Source organism: Ptychodera flava, chromosome 10 (genome assembly GCF_041260155.1).
Source record: "Ptychodera flava strain L36383 chromosome 10, AS_Pfla_20210202, whole genome shotgun sequence".
Taxonomy (NCBI): domain Eukaryota; kingdom Metazoa; phylum Hemichordata; class Enteropneusta; family Ptychoderidae; genus Ptychodera; species Ptychodera flava.
Genome location: NC_091937.1, coordinates 41,966,075 through 41,989,517, shown reverse-complemented (window position 1 = coordinate 41,989,517; position 23,443 = coordinate 41,966,075). Strand labels below are relative to the sequence as shown.

Genomic DNA, 23,443 nt, shown 5'->3' with positions numbered 1-23,443 from the left:
AACTGTTGTTGATTTATCTCGTTGTCATACTATTTTTTTTAACTTCTAGCTGATGGTTTGTGTTTTATGAATATACTCAGAAATCAACATGCGATATTGGCAAAACCATGGTTCTTCCATGTGACCTAATTTGGTAAACTTGAAATTCAAATGGATGTGCATACAGAAATGCATATATTCACAATGCACATTTTGCTTTCATCACCTAACCATGCTTTTCTGTTTTGCCCTGTGTCTGTAGAACACAGCAGTAGTGTGTGTATATCATTTTATTCTCTACAGAAAGAATATTCCCTCGGAAGATTCTATACCTCTAGCTGTTGATGATTCAAACAGGCATCCTGATCCTAATGCAGTATTCCATTCAAAATTAACACTACTTTTTTTAGGTTTAGCTGATGGGAGTGATTACATTGATGAGACTGGTGTAATTATATATTTCTATTCAACGTAACGGAATTTATCCCATCATGCAATGTTAAAGATAGGTACAAACCGTACAACATAGTATAGCTTATAACAGAATGTATCCCATAATACTATCTGCAAGAGACATATCAATGAGTGAAAGCTGAAAAAAATATACAACCAGAAGGAAGGAATGATAACCTGCATGATGTGTTTTGCCCTGAAAGGATGAGAGCAAAAAATGAGTGTTACCATGGAAACTGTTGCCATAGATACACTAAAGAATTGTAAGAGATCCTGCAGGCAAAGTCTACAGCAGAAACTTACAGTATAGTACTCATTGTGGAAAAGAGAATTCATTCTAACTCATGCTAGATGAATGTACCATTATTGTATGAGAATTAATTGATAAAAAATCCATTTATGTCAACAGAAAATGAGTAAAATTTCCTGATCTACACTAGAGATGTACTAGGTAAAGAAGATGATGTAACAAATACAATGGGATATTTGAATAGGTCTGTCAGATAAGTGAAATTATGGGAGGGAGGGAGGGGGGAGAGAGAGAGAGAGAGAGAGAGAGAGAGAGAGAGAGAGAGAGAGAGAGAGAGAGAGAGAGAGAGAGAGAGAGAGAGGAGAGAGGGGGGGGGAGGGGGAGGGAGGGATCGAGGTGTATCTTCTGACATATTCACTATAGTCCCAGTTTCTTGCGTGTCCCAGGTGTAATTTTGTAAAATTGTACAAGTTAATAAACAGATTAAATATGTTAGACTGTCAGAAACAAAACAGCATTTTTCTTGAAATTTATCCTGAATTATTTTAGTGGGTTTTTTTTTAACACAATTTAAAATTGGCTTATTTAGACAGCTTTGGCTTACAATTGACTCCAAGAGGTGACTGATGTAAACGCTGTCACACACAATGTATAAGACAGATGCACATCTTTTCTATCATATCACAGATTGCAGAGCAGTAACCAGTTACATCATCAATATCCATATTGATCATATAGTAATCATGAAGACTCCTCATTTTGTAGTTTTTGTAAATGACAAGGACTACAAGGAGAGCTAAGGGTCGGTTGATTGGAGAAAATTCAAAACTAGAAAAAATCTTCAACAGATTGTTGTCTTAAATTAACACACATGGTTTTCTGTTTTTACTAGACAGAAATTAAAATATTTTATATTTGAACTTGACTTTATAGGCTTGTTTTGCTAAAGTTGATATTCTACAATTTCTTACACGCAGTACTGGCATCATCGCCATGTTGAAAATGCTTCCGGTAGTTTGGAAGAACAGACTTGTACTCTATCTCACCATTGAGGGCGCAGTGCTTAATTGTTCAATCTTTACTCATCAGAGCCTTAAAATAGGGTCAGTTAGATCACTAGAGACAAATGAGAGAAAGCACTGATCTACAAAAACATAAATATGGGGCATTCTACATCAAATGTATATATACTATGTAATACTACAGACTGTGAATGGAAATCAAAATATAAATGTGCAACATTTGGCAAATTCACTTCATAGGTAATGTTGTTGTTTGTAAAATATTTGAAAAAATTGGGAGAAAGAAAAACTTTGCATGAACTTTCACCAATAGCAGACCTGCAGATAATGTGTCACATGTGTGTGACAGACAATACACCGTAATGTGTATTTGTATTGTTGTATAATCATATTGTATTTGGGTTAACATAAATATGCCCCTTTTTGTAAATTAGTGAATAATATCTCTTTGCAACCAACAGCTGTTACAAGAGAGACATCTTGAAATGTATGAAATGATACTCAGTTCATATGCATAACAGCAGCTGTGTACTGTGATCAGTACACGTCTTTTGCTGTCAGGTTGAGGTGCATAACACAAGCTGTTGATTTGGGTGTTTAGTCCTGTGTGTGTCATGAATAGCCAATTTAATAAATGAGAAATCAGAGACAGATGCAGAAATAGTCTTGGATGAAAGTTATGCAGAAATAGACTTGAATGAGAGTTATAGTGTTATGTAGTAGTACACCTCAGGGACAGATGGTTGGACTCTCAATTTTTTTTAATACTGTTCTCTCTACCACTTGTTGGGGCTCATTTTAAAGCTCTTTGAGGAAGAGAACTTTTTACTATTTTAGTCGTTTTTTCCCTATAGAGTTAACACCAGGGATATGGCGGCCATTTTGAATTTCAAATGTGAGTAAATATTAGGTAATTGTTTCTCTGGTACCAAAAAAATTTGCAAGGTGACCCATGATTTTTATTCTTGATTTGTTAAGGAAATGGTAGGAGGTTTTGTTGAGGAAAGTTTGAGCAAAAGTTTAGTCTTTCACTTTCGAGGCACGCTCTATCTTAAATAGTTGTTATACAAAATGTGTTCTTTTCACGAGAGTATACTGCATCAACAACTCTTTTTCCCAAACAAAGTACACACTACAAATCTAATAGGCCATACTTTTCATCATAAATCAGATATCAATCGAATAACTAAATATTCAAAAATATTTCTGTAAAAGCTTCTTTTACCATGACAAAATGTTTAGATGTACTGTTAATGTTGACTATAAATCTAAAATGCTTGAATGCTAGAATTTTTGCAAAATTTCTTACCGAACAGACACAGTTTGGTCCTTAAAGGGAAACCTAAGTCCAGCGACATTGACCGTTTATCCCTTCCAAAATCACCCTTGAATAAAATGCAGCTCAAATTTGCAACATAATTGCACGCGCCGACGACTACGGAGCGACGAAAAGAGAAGTTGAAGTAGACGACATTTATGGAAATGAGCTCGGAATCCCATGGGCGCGAAAGGGCTCATGGGAGAAGCGTGCGTGACGTCATCGGTGATACACGAACGTGTGTGACCGCTTACCAAAGCATTGGAGTCTATGACTGCAGGAGTGCAGTTCTGCACGTTACGACTCTTTAATTCTCATCAGTAGCATAAAAAATTATTAACTGTTGTTCAGTTGAGTGCAAAAATCACTCAAGGAAGAACAAACGGAGTCAGCTTTTATCGTCGTCCCACAGAACAGCTTTTTCGAAGACAGTGGCTAAAGAAAGTCGGGCCAGTTCTAAAATCTCAAAAGATACAAAGTTATGTTCTACTTCTTTCAGGATGATTTTATAAGGGATTTCGGGACTCTGATACCGATACAAGACGGTACTACACAATGCGGTTCGTATCTTGACATGCTGAGTCAGCCTACTATCGCCGGTTTTAACCAGATAAATGTTAATATTGGCGATTTCGGGACTCTAAAATCCGAAGACGAAACTACACAAAGCGTCTCTCATCTCGACAGCCCGGATCTGCGAAATCGCTCTTATATACACGATAAATATAGGCAATTTCGTGACTATATCTGGTAATATTGATATTACAAGATACTGGAATGACTTCTTGCCTATTCTCGACCGCGGAGTGACGTCAGTAGGTGAAACGCATACGAGCGAGGTGAATGAGAGATCAGACGATACAGAAGAGAGAATGATACAGAAATTGTGTGGAAAAAAGCAGAACTAAAAGTTATGTCATTTATGTATATTGAAACTTTGAATATTTCTTTGGTGGTTGAAAAATTCAAACTTCCAACGGCGCTGACGCAAAAATGACGTAAGAATCCACAAGTACCCGGATGGCCCGCGGTCGAGAATGATGTGTCTCGATCGGCACGCCGGGTCTGAGAAATCGCCGATATTATATTTACCCAATAAATATCAATTGCACCGGACTCCTAGGCTAATATCGATATCGATACCAGACGATACTAGATTTACGTGCACTGTGTGGTGTCGGCACGCCGGGTCTGCGAAATCACGGATATTTATCCGATAAATATCGGCGACTTTGGACATTAACTCTGATACTAGACGCTACTTTGTCAAAATGTGAGTAAATATCCGATGTATATCGGAGATTTCACCACGTGCCTAACAGTTCTGACCACCTCTGTCCGACTCTTGGTTCATAGCATCCGTGGCCGATAGTCAAGAATAATGTATGTTTTACATTATTAGAATTATTCACGCACGAAATACATTTTTTACATGTAAGGATTTTTTCATTAAATTTCCACACTAACTTTCATACACTACAATCGGAACTTCGTCGAGAGGGCCGATCAGATATCACCGTGAGTTGGGGATTGCCTTGCACGAATAACATTCTTTACATGTAATACATTTTTACTTGGCGATCGAGACCTGAACAGAGGACATATCGGACATCGTCGAGAGTTTTGGCTGGTCTTGTATGAAATGCATTCTTTACAACAATATAGACGATACTTTTGTTTTAAATAGCGGGCAAATATCCATTATATCGGAGATTTCATCACTTTGTAAATCTGAGTAAGCCCGACTTCCTAAGTTCGACACCAACTTCGAAAAAAAGACGACGCTATACATTTGTCAAATTGCGAATAAATATTTTCCGATATATATTGAAGATTTCGCAACCTCAAAGATCTGGCTAAGCTCGACTTACGTATCATTCACGAACCAAAAATTAATTTTAAGCGACTGATAAAGAAAACTCTGTTTTAGAAACGTAACGCTGAAGCATCGCAGAGTCACTCAGTGTCAGGTCTCCAATCCAGTTCGGGGTCTGTACAAGCACAGTGACTCCATCCGCGAACGATGTGTGGAGATACTTTCCCATTATTACATATCTTGGTTCAAATTAGTATGGTTTGATTTCAGTGTGGGAAAAGTAATACTCGATGTCAGAAATATCGCTGTCCGAACTCTCCAGAGTCGTCTTACGAACGCGCTAAACTGTTCACTGTACTCCTCCAGCTGCAAGCTACAATCGTCTGTATCGCCGATGACGTCACGCACGCTTCTCCCATGAGCCCTTTCGCGCCCATGGGATTCAGAGCTCATTTCCATAAATGTCGTCTACTTCAACTTCTCTTTTCGTCGCGCCGTAGTCGTCAGCGCGTGCAATTATGTTGCAAATTTGAGCTGCATTTTATTCAAGGGTGATTTTGGAAGGGATAAACGGTCAATGTCGCTGGACTTAGGTTTCCCTTTAAATGAGGGAGAAATATTTATTTAAAAGAGATTTTGCATTTGAGGAGGAATGACAGGTTCAGGAAGAGAGAAGAGCTGTCAAGGATATGACATGTTTATAATTCTGTAGCAAAGTAATGTACAGCTTACTGGAAGCAAACATATCTCAATTCATTTTACACATATCGTTTACTCAATATTTTATGAAAAAGAAGTGTTGGAGATCTACTGTACTTATGTATGCATATGGATTGAACTTCACTTTGTAAAGTAAAATTTCACTGTAGTTTTCAAAATAATCATAGAGTCAAGGCAAAGTGCTAGATTAACTTATTCTGGAATTCTGAAATGTCGAATGGCCGTCACCATAGTGATGATGATGTCATACTAGATGATAACTGCATAGATACCTTTCTGATACAGTTCTAATGAAAGAATCGGATGGTAAGCGACAGAATATCTCTTCTAACTTGTCATTGTCACTGCGAAACAGAAATAACATTTGTACAAAGAGGATATCTTGTCAAGTCACAAATCTTCTAGTAAAATGTGATTTTTTCTGTTTATACTTTGGGATTTTTCTCTGAAATGCATAATCTATCATTTTTAAAACAATGTGTTTATGAATAGGTGTTGTCAAACACTAACTCCAAAACCATGTGATTTATACCAGCACATGTTGCCGCATGCAATCTCAGATCAAATTTTGGTGTTCAACCTCAAACATGCTGTACTTCAAACCAACAATGGCACCAGAATAGATTGCTATAGAGAGAATCAGTTAGTGAGTGTTAGACATGAATTGAAAGAAATGTGAAGAGATTATATGTTAGTAGAAATACCCAAAGAAAAAATGACAAATCCAGTATCGATAAAAATAGTCACCAAAGAATATAAATTTGTTGTGTTTACATAATGTTGTTATTCATATTTACACATGATTGAATGATTGATATTTTTACTCAGTAAAGCTGACATTCAACTTGAAGATATTAAATCAAATTCAGGATTTTTTCCAAAATGATCCACTTGTCATAGAGTTAAGCATGGTCTGTCTATCACAGGGACCGTGTTTTAAGTTAGCAATTCCCTAATTTGAGATGTTCACCCCTTTACCAGTAAACAGATCCACACTCACCATTGAAAACAATACGTTTGGGTGCAACCATTGCAGGTTGAAGGGTTAACAATAAACATTGCCAAAAATATTAACTGATTCAATCCTTCAATCACAGGTATTCATAAAATGCTGGCATATTTAGCATTGAAGGGATAAAATAGGTATGGTTAGACATATGCTTTGTCTCAGAAATATGGTAGTCGTATGTTTGATACTAAGCTCTGACATTTTAAAAATTTCTCTGATCATGTTTGAAAGATAGAAACCTTATCAAAAGATCACAAGGCATATGGTAAGCGATCATGACATATGGCGATTGTGTCACTTTAGTAGATTAGTACGGTAGTAAATATTGGATTCACTGCACAGGGTTTGAGAGTTTGTATCCCTATCACATTCACACACACAAGATGTGGTGAAAATTTTTTGTGTGAATATCTTTACAGCAAATTTTGCTTTGATTTTCCCTAGGGTGCCACTGAAACTTTACTTGTCTCGTTAATTACATACCAGTAAAAGTAAGAATGAAAAACTAACAGGTTGCATGCAGTGGAAACAAATTATTGGAATAAATGGTGCGTAAAAATCATTATCATTCACATGCAACTACATCTGTGAAATATGATAATTAACATAATAGCATACACATTAGCAAAATGAAATGATAATTACAATGCTGTTGATAAAAGGCTACATTACCTGTGTGAGTTTTCCAATTTCTTGCAGAAATATTCCAATATTTTGACAATATCCTCACAGAGTGTGTCAGTTGGGCTTGAACTTTGACCTAGAAAGTGACGAAATTTTCAAGTCTTATAAATAATGCTGGTTATTATGATTATGATATTGCCATTCCAAACAAGTGTCTGAAAACATGCATGTGAAAATGTTGCGTGACTGATATAATGCAAAATCAAAGGCACACTTGAAAGACACTGGGGTCAAATTTTCATGATGAAAACCATCATGTTTCTAAAGCGCCATTTGATAGCTTTATAAAGCATCTGCACCTACAAGGTTAATGTTGATTCTAAAACTTGTTCGGTGCGAGCCAAGTGCTAATGAATTTTGCTAGTCTTTAACTTTTAGGATTCAGTAATGGAATTAATTTTCCTACATAAAAACGTTCTACATTCACCAAAATCTTGAGAACATAGAAACTCAAAAGGCCATAAACTGGTGTAAAATGCAGTGTAGGACAATGTACCATTCTAAAAATCTGACTTTTCAATAATTACTGTTCTATACATACAGGGTACATTCACCAAAATCTTGTGAGTATAGAATTCCACAGGACTGGTCTTAAACTTGTGTAAAATGTGGCATAGAACACATACCAGTTGAAAAATCTGAATTTTTAATAATTACTGCCGTATTTATATGTTATAGACTGTGATTTAAGATAATCAGAACCGCTCACCATTGGTACTGAACTCGGCAACCATATCATCAGCAGCTTCATTCTGTAAATTCAATGACAATTGTTGTCACCTATTCAAAATTGTTTTATGTTGTGTAAATTTGTGTAGAGATTAAAAGCAAAACGAACAAGTAATATAGTCATTAAAACCAAAACACTTTTGTCAAATCAAGTGAACAGCTACAATTTATCCACGCAAGTATAAAATTAAAATGAGTCAATTTTGTTCTGATAAAAAAATTCAGAGAAATTTCTCTCTCATTTTACACATATTTTTATTCACAGCTATGAGTGATAAGTTTCAATTTGTAGGCATGGCATGGTGAACAGTATTTATATTCATGATGTGACGAGAGTTACAGTTTGAAGTACCATCTGGTGATATTTGCCAGTCACCAGAATAAATACACGACAAAAATAGACAATTCAAAGCTGGGCATATGAACAAAGTGTAGTGAACACTACAATTGTGATGGTTTCACAACAAAAACCTTTGGGAATCATAATCTTTGAACAATGCAGAGGAGTAAAAATCTCCTGATATATTACAAACGTAGGAAGTAGAAATATAAAACGGATATGATACTGCATTACCTTTTGGGAAACATTGAAAGAAAAGTCAAACATTTAAAGGTTGAGTGATGCAAATATTGTAGTCACAAACATCAACAAGGAAAACATAATACCAAACACAGTATACCTGTACAAGCCAATCCTGAATTAATTCCATCCACTGTTTAGTCTTCATAATTCAATTTGATATCCTAATTATTATTCACAAATGATAACACAGCTGTTCTACCAATATATTTGGAGCAGTATATTGCACTCAATACATTTTTCAATCTGGCCGAAAATTTGAGACTTATGTATGAAAATCAATAGTGCTGGATCCTTTTTTCTATAGCGTACACCTTTTATCTGGAACTGTTTTCCTGTTCACATTTAGGCAGTTTCAAAGTCTTCAAATCTATGCTCCACTTTGATCCCTGAGCTTTACTCTACATATATCTCTAATGGATGCACATGTTGCCTCTATAAATTTTAATTTATTGTAAATATACCATAATTGCTGATAAAAAACATCTCAATATTTATGCTTGAATGACACACCAGTTACAACTCCAAAAGCATATCAAATAGATGACCTATATCACGTCACAACTCAATGAATCTGTCTTTTGAGTGAATTTTCTGGACAACTCAAATTATCATCCACATAATTTAGCTTCTAAATGACTAAATCACAGTCACGCCATCATGTACAGGTATGGTAATTTATATCTAGATTTCACAAGTTTCAACACAAAGCAGTTTTGAAACATTTTCAAGGTGCAACGTCTCGTGTCATTGGTTCAATAACAGAACGGCATAATATGCCATTACCTTAAACACATCAGTTAATATGTCCCACGTGGGTACAAAGTACAGATATCATCTTTATCTATGCAGTAAGCCCTTCAGTGTCATATTACAGAGATTATTACTGGCATACCATTTTTGTGAGTCAGACCTTTATTTCGCTCTACGGACTTCAGCAAAAAAGTCAAGCAGAAGCACAAGTAGCTAATGCCGCAAAGAGGCATGAGGTATGTAGCAAGAAAGTTCTACTACAGAATAGTGTCAGTGGCACTGCAGCTCCCGAATCATGTACACATGCGTTGAAACTTAGCAAACACAGGACGGGTGAAACTTGTTTTTATGATGACAAACTGGAACAATGTAACTGTGTCAAGAAACTGACATCATTTCAAACTTAAAAACAGTCCATGGCATGTCATATAAATCAACAAGATACAATATCATATTTCATATGTAAGTTCACTATTAGCATATCACTACTTGCAGACATTTAACATCTAAAAGGCATGCATCCCATAGCTATGATCAAACTGACATTGTGGGGCAAACATTAAACACATTGAACCACCACTAGACACTACTGATCACATGACAACCACATGACACTGCAACTTGACACCACATGATGATCACCTGATGACCTTACCCTGTATTTTTGTCTGTCTCTAAGGTGAAGACTGACGGAACTCAGCATTTGAGTTAGAGTGGCTTTTACGGCGGTGTGTGTGCTAACTTGATGACTGGCTTTGAATGTACTTATGCAGATCTGTGGAAATTAAACTTTGCATATCAGAAACTAAGTACATGCATTAGTAGATAACATGCTCATCCCAGCACCAAGTCTACCAAGTAGGAGAAACCATTTTATCATATTATTCTCTCAACATTGGAGAAGATGAATGTCTCCGAGTTGAAAATTTGACAAATCTTTTCTTTTGTGATGGGACTCCATCTTACCATATTACAAAATGATTTTTCCTTCTCATAACTGACACTGCTGAGCTATTATCATATTTATATATATATATCACCACCATTTCCACATTCAAATCTTCAAAGCCAAACCTAAAATATTTGCACAAAAGTACATATCCTGGCTGGTTCTGCATTAAATTTCCCTTTCTAGCTAGTTCTAATCTAGTTTTCTCACAGTGGCTTAAATCACAGTCCCTCTATCCAGGGACTGTGCTTAAATCAATTTGAATGTGGAAAGTAGCTGTTCAGTTACCCCTTCCCCAGCAGCCCTATTACCTTGCTGGACTCAACTGAGGCATGATGGGAATTGAGCTCAGTTAGGTCCGAGGTATGTGCTTTACAGAATGTTGTAAGTGTTCCAATCAGTGTGGTCTTGACCTTATTCTTCACATGTACCTTACAGTTGCTAAATACATCCACACAAAACTGTAAATAATTATATACAAAATCATTTCTGGTAACGGTGGAATGTATACAAACATCAAAATCATAATCGTTACCAGGTAAGTTTCTAAGCTTCAAAAGCCTATACCTGAGAAAAGAATGAAGAACGTATCCCCTACACCAAAATATTGTCATGCCTTTGACAATATCTGGAATAAAAACTGATACTTACCATTCATTGTAGAGAATGATTTTTAAGTTTTCTGCCTAAATTTGTTCACACATCACATCATGAAACTGGCATTTGATATTTTTGCCGTCAATAAATTGAACGACTCTTGCAAACTTGAACGCAACACAGAAGTCCACACATTGCATCATGAAAGTTACATTTGATTTTTTTGCCGTCAATAAATTGAATGACTCTTGCAAACTTGACCACAACACAGAAGTTCACAATTTGTATCATGAAAGTTGCATTTGACTTTTTTGCAATCAATAAAATTAACAAAGCTAACTTGTAAACTTTACCAAAACAAAGCTTTAAATGACTTCATACATGACATCTTGTTTGTCGAATATCTGAAAGTTTTAGAATTCTGCACGCTAAAATAATTTCCTTGTTATCATATACACATAACACATAACTTCTTTCAAAGTTGTCTATTTGACCTTGTGAACAGGAAACAAATGTGATGACTTCATCTCAAGCCAATAAATAAAATTGATCATTAGTTGGAGAGTTTAAATGCGGAATAAAATTCTCAACGAGAAAGTACTAAAATCACTGCTAATTTTTTGAATACATGTCTGTTCGCATTTTTCTTCATAATTTCCACTTATGAGTCATTTTTCACGATGTTAGTTTTTAATAAAATACATTAAAATCTCATGATTAAAATTTTTTTATGTACTGTATACGATTTGCAGTGTCTGTTTGTTCTTTTGTGTATCTTACCTCAGAAACTCGGAGGACAGCGTTTGCATTGACCATGTATGTTTCTGAACAAGTCAGGGTCAGTAAAAACTAGTGGGAAAAATGAAAAAAAAAATGTCATTTAACACAGAATTTCTGTAAAAGATGTGACATTGCCTATTAACATCCTTTTGTTGATGAAACAACCTTGAGGCTGATTTTGAACCAGTTGCATCATCATCATCACGCTTTAATTGTAACAGCTGATTTCCTTCCACATGATGGACATAAAAATTACTATCAAACTATCAAATTGGATTGTGACAGAAATAAAAAGAATTCTTCAAACAAAAGTTTGCAATTAGTCAGGTATGGCATTGGTAACAGCTGAATAAATATGTATATTTTTGAAAATAATACACTGTTGGTTGGCCTGACATTGTAAATGCTTGTAAAGTTATATCAGTAATTAATTACTTACATTGTATGTACACAGATATGTCCTTGTAAATCCTATGTAAACACTTATGGTATATATTCTGTGTTTCCTAATTGCTATTAGCGAAAAATACTAAGATCACAGATATTCTTAGTTACATTGGCATTTCTACCTGTTTGTAGAATATTTATAGTTTACCAAAACCAAATATAATCAAAGACTCCACTTTATGTTGTAAATTAAATGAAGGAATGGAGACGTGAGAGGTCTCCTGTATGTAAAATACAAATATGACTATGATTTTACCAATAAGTAAAAAGGCAAAACATTTGTAAAATTTATTTAGGTAGGACATCTGATTATAAATGCCTTGTGGAATAAATTAAGAGTTCTGTCATCACTTCGTCAATATCTGGTGATAGTGGCTTGGTTCACATGGGGAATCTGATTGATAGTCTGAAGTCATTGCTTTCAAACAGACATATTCCATTGAATTTACTTATAAAATGGACAGATATGTGTTTGTATTGTTCTCTCATCATTTGTTGAAAATCATTCTGAACCAAATATAAACAACAAATAGAGTGAAAAAAGAAAAGGAAATTTTATTGCAAACTCGTTTCACACTTGAAGCTAGATGTCTTTCTCTACGTAAACAAAAGTTTCTTTGTACATTGAAAAATTTTATCAAACTTACACTTTAATATCAAGACAATTAATTGGTTGTATTTAACTTTCTATGAATGCCTGTACAAGACACAATATGATATTTTTTATTGTAAAATTAGAATATGGGCAATTCGTTTATATATATATACATAAATCTATAGATATGGCCTACTGGTGATAGCATCATTCCATGATAATTGTCTTCATCAATCCCTCTAATACTCTATTTTCAAATTTTTCAAAAAACATTACCTTCATAATTTCTACTTGTTGTTCATCAGGTAATGTTGGAGTCATGGAGAGAAGTTTCAAAATCTGCATCAGCATCTGGTTCTCTTCTTTTTCCTCATTGGCATCGGATTTGAATCTCTCATCAACGATCAGTTTCTGCAAGGCAGACACATCTCATGAATAACAATACATATTTTACCTATTGCGACACAATGGCAATTAATTCCAGATATGTAAAATTAGACAGAAAAAAAAAAATTAGACAGAAACGGGAGATGCTCCAGTACACACATTTGTGACCATAGCAATCTAAACTTGAGAATTAATAATTGACATGAAATTATAGCCAGAAAAAATAACATCGTGAAGTTCAAACTCATGAAAGATGCAAAATTTTGAATTTGGGATCAGGCCACACGAGTATACAAAACATTCGTAGCTAAAGCCTGTGGATATCAAATCAAGTTATTTGATATGTTTACGAGAGATGACGGTCCAAGGGGAATCATTGTCATGTACTATTGAGAAGATAATTACTGCAAATTCCAAATAACTGCCTGAGAAATTATTAGATGGCACATTTAACAGATGAGATGGATGACTGTAGGGAAAAGAAAAGATGGAAAATTGTGGATGATCATAAAACATAATCTGAAAGCCTCAATTATGGATCATTTCATCACCATAGTGCCCGGTGCGACGTGCGTCTTTTACTGAAAAACCATAAAGAGAAGTTACCTGTAATCCACCGAGGGCAAAAGTTGCTAATTTGTTGTGTTTTGACTCCAAGGCAAGTTTCAGAGGCTCCAGGCATACCTCACGCAACTGAAATGTTGGAGCCGTCTTAGCAAGGCCCTGCGCATCAAGGATGTCTGCAAAGTAAAACAATGAAAATATGAAAATAAAGTACATAGTTCCCTTTCAAGTATAGCTGATCTGCTGCTTGAAATAATTTCTTTGCAATATTCAGCAGATTGTGGCATATTCTTGAGTCTTTAATCCTTTGAGCGTCACAGTCAATTTTTGTTGCCTTTGTAATTTTTGTCAGAGTTTTGCCAAAAGTTTGGTGACAAACTGTAGACAATGAAATGTGATGTCCCTTTGATCCAAAATTATTAAAAGAATTACAGAAAAATTCTTAAAATTTAGTGAAATGTTGCACTATAATTTTGGTGGGAAGAATTACAGCATTCAAAGGGTTAATATTTTCCCACAGGATTACAGTGAACATATAATGGTAGAATGTGCCTTGGGGACAGATATTCGGACTCTCAAATTTTTACAATTCTTTTCTGATCAACTACTTGTAGGAGCTCATTTGAAAGCTCTTGGGGAAAGAAAAATTATCACCACCTTAATTTTTCAAAAACTGAAAATTTTGTTTTTCCCCATAGAGCTATAATATGGATGGCAGTCATTTTGACTTTCATATATCAGTATAAAATGTCAAGTAATTTTGTTTCTCTAGCATCAAACTTCATGATGACCCCTGATTTTCTTTCTTGATTTGGTAAGAGTATGGTTGAAAGTTTCATTCATGAAAGTTTGAGCAAAAGTTTAAGTCTTCTACTTTTGAGGCGTATACCACCTAACAAACTGGATATAGTCACTATGCATGTACGTCAGGCAAAATTTTCATGAACTTGCAAAACAAATTATCTTCCATGACTTCCATATAATTGGATAAATCATCTGTTCAAGTTATTTGCAACTGTTTTTGAACTTTGATGGCTGATCATAATTTTTTAAAGTTGTGGGATCAAATGAGGTTATCTCTACAATTTTGCTTGGTAGAGAAGCATTCAACGCATCAACAACTGTATTTTAAATTTTTCTCTCGACAACCATTCATTGTGAATCAATTTTCTGTTATCAATAGTGAGCAAACTTTTCAGCTTTCTTTTGAAAATCTAATATTTTTCTTTTTTCATTCTGTATCTAGTTCCTTAGATATCATTGACCATTTCACTGTACTGAACACTATAATCATTTTCTCAATTACTTTCTTATCTATTGTACTGATGTTGCCCACATGAATTCAAACTTGAGTATATTGAATGATACCGGTATTTCTCAGCCATAGTGCAATACTGTCAGTAATTTTGGCTATTGAATCAAATTTCCCTCACAAATTGCAAGGGTAGTTTTTATGTATTTGACCAATAAATGGCATTATTCTCTAAAATGGCAGCCATTTACGTCACAAATAGTTTCAATACTATCAGATTTATAAATATCTTGCCAGGCGCATGCAAACTGCCCTCCTACTGAGCTCATTTCCAGTTTTTAATCAGCAGTATGTCAAATTCCCTTTGGAATTCATTTCCTTTAAGGTAGCGACTCGGGTTCATTGTCACTTATTTTCAATCCTCATTTTCACAAAGAAGACGTGGTCACACACCCGACATGTGGTACTTTTTTTATCTGCTCGGTCACCGAAGAGTTCAGAAAATTTGTTAGTTTTTTAAAAACAGTGCGCATACGGCTGTTTTACTCAAAAACACGTGTTTTTTAGTTTTTTTACTCAAAAAAGTGTAAGTACAAATCTCCAATCGGCCTTGGTGATCTGTTTACGGCTATCGACGGCTGGGTATACTGGGCAAAAAACCGTGTCCCGGATTTTTGAAATTCGCTTTTGTTTTCGCACAATGCACCTTCAAAGTGTCAACTTGACGTTTTTTGCATAAATTATCGGCCTTTGTTCACGTTTGTCAGGATATCTTCACTTCCAGGCCCTTTATCGGAAATCTGAGACACGGTCTTTCAGATATATTCATTCACTGTCCACAGGTGAAAAATCAGGCTGGTCTGTCCAGGCGCCGCCGACTTATACTTATTTGAATAATGCACGCACTGCCAAAAACGGAACTGAGAAAATCGACGATTTGTGTAAACGACCTATGCGTCACACATTGTGACCAAGAAGTCCAACTCGCGCACTATTTTCTGCGAATTTTCTTACATCAGGACTAAGTTGAAATATTAAGAGTCAGTTTTGGGAATTTTGAATATGTTTAGGATTGCAGATCGTGTGAAAATAGAGAGAAATTATACACTGAACTGGCAAATGCTTAGTGCCAGCAGTGGGTGGTATGTACACAACAAACACAGAGGGGTACTTAGCGATTTAATCCATTTTTGGAACGTTTAACTAGTAGATTAACTGTATACTGTTGTCTCAACGGTTACAATCTGGTTACCAGAGTTCACAGTCAAGACGAAGACGTCGAAACTTGCGTAAAAAAGTCTATCCGATCGAGACTTATGTGCTGTCGTCGCGCGATCGCGTCGGGCATTCACTTGTTCTTGACTCAAGTTGTCTACTTCCTGTCTCGCGATCGGCAATTTATGCATGTTCTTTGTGAAAAGTGATTGTCAAGTTCATGTTAGCGCCGACACTGTGCGAACGGGACGTCACTTGCTAGTTTTCCTACCTCAAGATGAGACGAACACATGTAACTCTTGACAACATAAAATGTCTGTCGTATTTTCTTAGCTTTTGCACCGCACTGCAAACTTGTCGCCCTTCGTACGACGGGAGAGATTGACTCGTGTTATTTTTTCAAACTTTATTTTATATGTGTTCTTGTACCGATTTTATCAAACTAATAATAATCACGCCGTAGCGTAGAACAGTGCAGGCTGTCATCGACAGCGTGTTCCGAGAGACAGAGTATCGACTAGTCTACAGTGGAGTCGCTCGACTTGCGCAATACCACGCACACATAATTATTTCGGAGATTTTTACTTTTAGTCAAACTTTCGATGACTGACCTCATATAGCAAAAATTGCTAGTTTCAGCACTTCTAGAAGTTGAGCCGGGTTTGTTTTACGTTCAGTGTTGAGGTCCAGCTAGCAGCTGTGGAGTCTGCGGGTAATTGATAAGTTTAGACAACACGCACACAAGAATCATTTGAGACCCTCGCAATTCACGTTTGACGTAATTTAAGTTTTGGGTTATATTTCAAGAAAGAAAAGGCATGAAATAAAAAAAATATTTGCATTTCGTTTCGAAAAATTAGCAGATCGGTGAACTTGCTCTTGTGAATCTACATTATTAGTGTATGAACTCCTGTACTGGCTTGGGAAACTCCTTGACATAAATGTCGCGTGATGTCGGGTACGGTGTTGTTCAAGGTTTCTTAGCAGACACGAAAAGACTGCACGATAGAAAACTAGAGTTTAAAAATATAAAAGAAAACGATACTAACACCAAGCATGTACAGCAAGAGTGATAAAATTATCGCAACTAACAGAAGTTTCATCTCGCTCAGGCTAAATTTTGGACTCGGGTATGTTATCAGCATGGCCTAATATGTTCGAAAAGCAGCGTGTCAAATACTTTCATAGTTGTTGAACTGAGCACGTCTCCGTTATCGTCTGCGTCCTCGGCCAAATCTGACTCTTCACTGCATTCTTGATCGTTATTGCAGGGAGTATGAGCCAAAGTCGGACTGTTTTACATTTATATCGACCTTTGCGCACGTTGCCGTCTTTTTCAGGTCCGCTTTTGTGGACCTCGCTTGCTTTTTCGACGGTAAGGAGCGCAAGCGCCGGCTTTGGTCTGCTCGACGTGTTTGCCGTACCGATACATGCGGAGTTCAAAACGCTGAGCCTAACGTGGACTCTCCACAGTCGCTGTGCCTTGTTTTATGCGCGCCCACGATGGGCCTGCATTCGAAGGCTACGCTGTGCAGCTGTGAGCACGCGCTGCCAGACACAGCGACTGTCCGTTTTTGCAAGGGTATGAATATTCATAAGGGTAGTGACCTCAAAAGAAACACCTATCTAACTGGGCGGAAAGAATATTACACTATTAGCTAGTAGACCTATATATGCGGTATGTTTTTGTTTTTCATTTTTGATTTTATTTGGCTATGGTACTTGTCATTTTTTGTTTGATTAACGGATGTGTGGAGTTCTATAAAGTACCCGGATCAGGCAGAAATCCGACCGGTCGCTTGCAAGAACGTCCAGACCCTGGGATTCGCGTCGCGTCTCTGAAGGGCGCGCGCGTGTTCCAACAGGGAAGACAGACTGAGAACGCGAATCGCAGGGTCTCTGCCAGACTAAGCCTAACGTTGAAGCTAGCGCATGCGCACTATACCACAAAGCCTATACATAATCTCTGCGTGTTTATCAAAGATATCGTGGTCGGTAATCCGCGACCGTTAAGGCAAAAGGGAAATAATGGCACGCGGTGTAGCTGATAGTTGCCATTTTAGTAATATTTCAGGAATTTCCCGGTACGATGTGACCCAACACCTTTCCCCAAAAGAAAGACCACGTGTCAGTGGTTCGAAATTTGAAATAAAAAAAAAATTGCTAAAATTGACCTTTGAACCTGAGTCGCATCGTTAAAAGAGCACATCTTAACAGTTGGGTTTAGTGAATTCTTTTTCTAGTCTTTTACAAATTGCCTTATTTACAGCGTATGAAACACTGAATTTACACTTGGTCTGGCAAGTTTACTTCATATTTTCTTCCATATCACTTAGCTCAGTTGATACTAGTGTATATCATATTTGCAATTGGCAGGGTCTCGTAGCAAAGTGTGACATTACTGCAGAATTGTAATGTCTCTACCTATATTGATCCTGACCCCTTATTAAGAGTATACGATACCCTTTCCACAACCCAGAACATTATGGACTAGCGCTGCGTCTTTAGCTTATCACTGTCTTAACTGAATAAAGTAATAGAACAACCTTCAATAAAACTTTGTCAAGTTGATGTTGGTGTGATCGCATCAAAATGGTGTGATCACAAAACCTGCAACCTTGCAACTGTGGCAAGCAATCAACTTTTGGTTTCACCCGAATAAAATAAACTTGAGAGCTTACATTGCGAAGTAAAGTGGATCACAAGAGGTTTGAACATGTAGTACAACTGATTCAGTTCCTGATCTTTATTGGAATACATTAAAACACATACTGGTTGGAATAAGTAGACTAGTCAAAGTCTAGGGGCATCATATTTCTGCTTGTATTTGTGTTGGCATACAGAAATATGTTCAATCATCAAAAAATAGTGATTTTCATGTTCTGCCTGGTTGAGCAGGATTTTGTTGCTCGGCAATTGCACAGCAAGCCATGAAATTTGCATGTCACTTTTGTCCACAGTGACGTCTGTCTACTGTGACGTCTGCCTAGTGTGACATCACATCACGTATTAACGTCACAGTGTTGCCATCTTCCCCAGAGCAAACCGTGTGGGGTATGCACACCAAGTACATCTGAAGGTGTTGATGACTTCCTGCACCAAGCTGCTGTTACTTTGACAGGGCAAAAGGTGTTGACTCTTTTAATTCCAAGGACATGCCCACTTTCCACATTGGTTCAGAGATTTAATATTGATTTATTGCAGGCTACGACTGGAAACTGTAATGAACACACTTGTTGCAATGCAATGGACATTATTTTTAAAGTTTAGTAATAGGGCAGGGTTTCCAATAGACCCACCTATGTATCAATTAATTACCCACTTCCATTTAAACATAATCTTGGCCCATGGAATTATATTAATCATTGATATCAAAAAATAATAATTAATAATATTTTCTTATCTTTTTATTAATCTAGTTTGTGAGGTAATTTAATCTGAACATCCATATTGCAAATGGCATTGTTTGAGCGTGGGCTTTATTAAATCACTCCACATATTATTGTCAATCTATCTTTGGATAGTTGCTATATTATGCCTCAACAGATGGTCTAACCAGATGGAACTGTTATTGTTATTGAATGTCCCTGACTGAAGTTAACTAGGTAATTTTGATTATCACGGAAGAGCTTTTGGATTTATTTGATATATCACAGTAATGTATAGTTCTGTAAAAAGCCACTACTAGCATTGAAATGATCTGAAGAACCATTTATGATCATTTAATGCTTTCACCGAACTATTAGTGATCAAATTTATCAGATGAGTGTCATCACTATTTGAATAAAAATAAATTAATTACTGGAATCTCAGAACATTTATCTGCAAAGAAGAAAGTCATTATAAAAGGTTTCCATATTACTGATTTATAAAAATTACAAAGGCCTGGTACAGGTCAACACAATACATAAGGCCACTGATTCAAAAGTAGAATTGAGATCTGCAAGAAGTGAATGATAGTGGGACCTCATTGTTATATCAAGTGTTCTATGGTGTAGGTGTGAGTACATCTTTGAATTCAACACAAAAAGTTTCATGAAACCTTTCAAAAAATTGAGTATCTTTGGGTGTCATTCAATGATAACACCATTCAATATTCCTGAACCAAATTCTCTTTCTATCCTTCTGTTCAATAAAGAACTTCAAAACCATTTTGAGAGGGGGTCCTTAAATTAAAGTTGAACAATGTAACAAGATAAAATACTGAAGATAGACCCTGATACAGGTGAATACTATCTGTATAGACTTAAGAAAATGTACTGGTAGAATATCCTGTGCTAGTTTGTCAGTGCTTGCTGTTTGTACACAAATTGTTTTCCCTACAAACCAAACAAGTAAAATAGGGCATTGGAAATTGGAAAGGTTTCAACACTTTTATGCATTAATCCGTCCAAAATTTATAACAAAAGTCTTCAGTTTTGTTTTTTTTGTTTCTGGAGAGAAAACCAGCTGAGCTTTCTGTCTGTTATGGAATTTGAAACATGGTGGTCAGTTAGCACTACAATTTCAGTTGATCATTCAAGGCCCAGCTGCTGAACATTATCAAAAGTCTGGTTTCCATTGTAATTTATCCTTGTGAACTGGCCATTATGGATTTTTGAAAAAAAAACAATATATAGTATACTTTGGCTCAATCTTAATATGCAAATCAATGTCTCTTCTATATGATGATTAAATCATTTGAAAAAAAATTTATCATTATCGCCATGACAACAGATATTGATGACTGATAATGACAGTATATTTCAAAATCTCTCTGGAGGAATTATTTGATGAAAGTTTGATTAAAATTGATAATTGCTCCTGCACTGGTTATTATTCAACATGAGTTGCTTGTCAGACTTCTCTCTAAATGTATGTATGTTGTTCCTGAGTATGAATCTTCTCTGATGTCAGTATTGTAAATATCTATAGCTAGAAGTCTGAACAAATAATTAGTGCCATTTTAATTTGGTGTGAAAATGTCTAGCAGCAAAAAATAATTTGGACTTGTCATATTTATTTGGATTGTTGACAACATTGTTATCTGCTTCATAAAACATGTAATGATGATATAATGACCATAATAATGTTTAGATTAATTATTCATTCATTCATTTATTTGCTCATTTACACATCTATTGCTCTGTCATATACTGATTCTTATCACTTGGAAGTACATGATATACTATTCATGAAGACATTCTTTATGCTTTATAATCATTGGAAAATGTTCTAGTAAGTGATAGATACTGTATTACGGTATCTGAGTTTGTTTTTGTAAATAATGGTAAAAATCTCTTATTTGAACCTCAATGTTTTACTACTTTATAACAGATCTGTAATTTACGATGTTGGGTAAACTGCAGCTAGTGATTGCAATTTTTTCTCCGACTGCTCTTTAAGCTTTGAAAGAAATTATCAATGCTTAAAATTATTGAAATTATTTTACGTTATATTAAACTGCAGCTACTAGTTGCATTGCTCAGTCAGACCACTCTATCAATTTTGAAAGAAAGGTTTCCAAGTACTCTGACAACATATACTGCTGCTACATATGTACATGTAATTTTGAGTGGCTTACAGTTTGATTCCATTTGGATGCTGATCATTGGAAATCTTGTCTTTAATAATGCTGTACATGGATTTACTGATGCAAATTTGGTTCATTCAATGGACGAATTCCTGACCATAATGAAACATTTCTACTTTCTGAATGAGGTTTTCTTTCTAAAAGAATTATCACGGAAAGGATGTGGAAAATCTAGCGTAACAATGAGACTATTCCTACCACTGTGGTATTCAGTCACTCTGTTAATCAACTAAACCCCTATCAATCCAAGCTGGCACATGTTAGGAAAGAGCCTACAAGCAATTAATATGCAGCATACTATCCAGAAAGTTTTCTTGGGGGTTTATTAATTACAGTGAGGATACCTAATTTACAAAAATGATTTGAAAAATTTCCCTGTAAGCTGGGAAATTGTGAAGTATAGGCATTATCAATCGTTCAGTTTCTGTGCCAAGGTGATGGACAATAATGAACAAATGAACAGTCAGTGGAGAATTCAAATAATTAAAATGCTGATGGGTGTAGGAGTTTCTTTTGCCCAATGATTTTTTTCTTCTATTCTCATGCTTTGTACTTTTCAAACCATCCCTTAGGGTTCCCACAGTCTCCATTGATTTTTATTATTGTTGATTCATTGTCAAGAAAGCAGATCTCAGTTCTCAAACTATTACTTTGTCATGTACTGACAGAAGAAATGTATATTGCGACTGAATGATATTTTCTTTTTCAATATCCACCTCACAGTGGGGCAGGTAAGATTCTTTATAATCGTTCTTCACGTTGCCACAGAATAAAAGTTATTTTTGCAGCCCTTAATTGCACCACAAAGGGGCAAATAATATTTTTCTTGTTTCTCCTTCTACATAGGCGACTATACTAGCATACTGTTCAAGACTGAAATGCGACAGAATTGAAGTATTATAATTACGATAAGATATCTTAGCACAAGTTGGCTGATAAAATGGCACGACTGAGTTAAATTTGAACAAACTAACACTATCAGTTTTCCATACAAAAGCTATCATAATTCAAGTTGGTTGGACCTCTTCGATCGGAATTGGTATCTCACTTGTCGGCCAGAATAAAGACTTATAACCTTTGTATGTCCGACGCGTCCGTAATTATCAACACAATAGGCTTATTCCAGCAGACAATAGTGGAATAGATTTTATGTTACTGTATGTAAATCTACCAAGTATACCTGTGAAAGCGTGAATGTTGCAGATAATAATATCACACGACGTCGCTTCCCCAGAAACCCGTCAAATATTAAATGCATAGTCAGACTTGGTTATATAATTTCGCTTGTTCGACAGAAAGTGTGTACCGCTACTACCGGTATATATGCTATTATATTATGGCTTACCACATCCTCTGGTACATGCTTCCCGCAGGGCTTTATATCGGCTGCCAGTGGCGTCCTTCGCCAGCTGGGTGAAAACATCTTCCATATTTTACACCTGAAAATATATCTTCTTCACCTGTACATCATATCTGTTGAGGAGATACTGTCGAAGTCTCGTGCAGCAATTAGCTGTCGCACAACCACACTGCATACGTGGACTGGGAAATTATTATTGGTTACACTCAAATTGCACACAGGTAATGTCACCGCTGATGTCACCATGTAGCCAAACCGGATGTTACGTAGGGATGATTTACCTGGTATGCTGTACATGTGTGTTGCATTCAGGTGGCAAACTGTCTCACTAAATGTTTGGAAAAATAACTAGACTTACAAAGTGTTCCATCTTTTGTAGTTTCCCTAGGATGTCACTGGAATGATGAGGTAG

The 23,443-nt window shown here is 36.0% G+C and overlaps 1 protein-coding gene across 2 annotated transcripts in view; it reads right to left on the bottom strand.

The window, feature by feature from the left end:
- LOC139142833 (brefeldin A-inhibited guanine nucleotide-exchange protein 3-like) overlaps positions 1-23,334 on the bottom strand; it is a 33,971-nt gene extending 10,637 nt beyond the window's left edge. For both annotated transcript variants that reach the window (XM_070712998.1, XM_070712999.1), the window contains exons 1-7: positions 23,017-23,334; positions 13,675-13,808; positions 12,958-13,092; positions 11,640-11,708; positions 9,969-10,088; positions 7,961-8,003; positions 7,240-7,327 (exon numbers count right to left, since the gene is read on the bottom strand). The gene's annotated coding sequence lies outside the window, so the exon portion shown is untranslated. The remainder of the gene's footprint in view (positions 1-7,239; positions 7,328-7,960; positions 8,004-9,968; positions 10,089-11,639; positions 11,709-12,957; positions 13,093-13,674; positions 13,809-23,016) is intronic.
- Between the last annotated feature and the right edge of the window lie 109 nt (positions 23,335-23,443).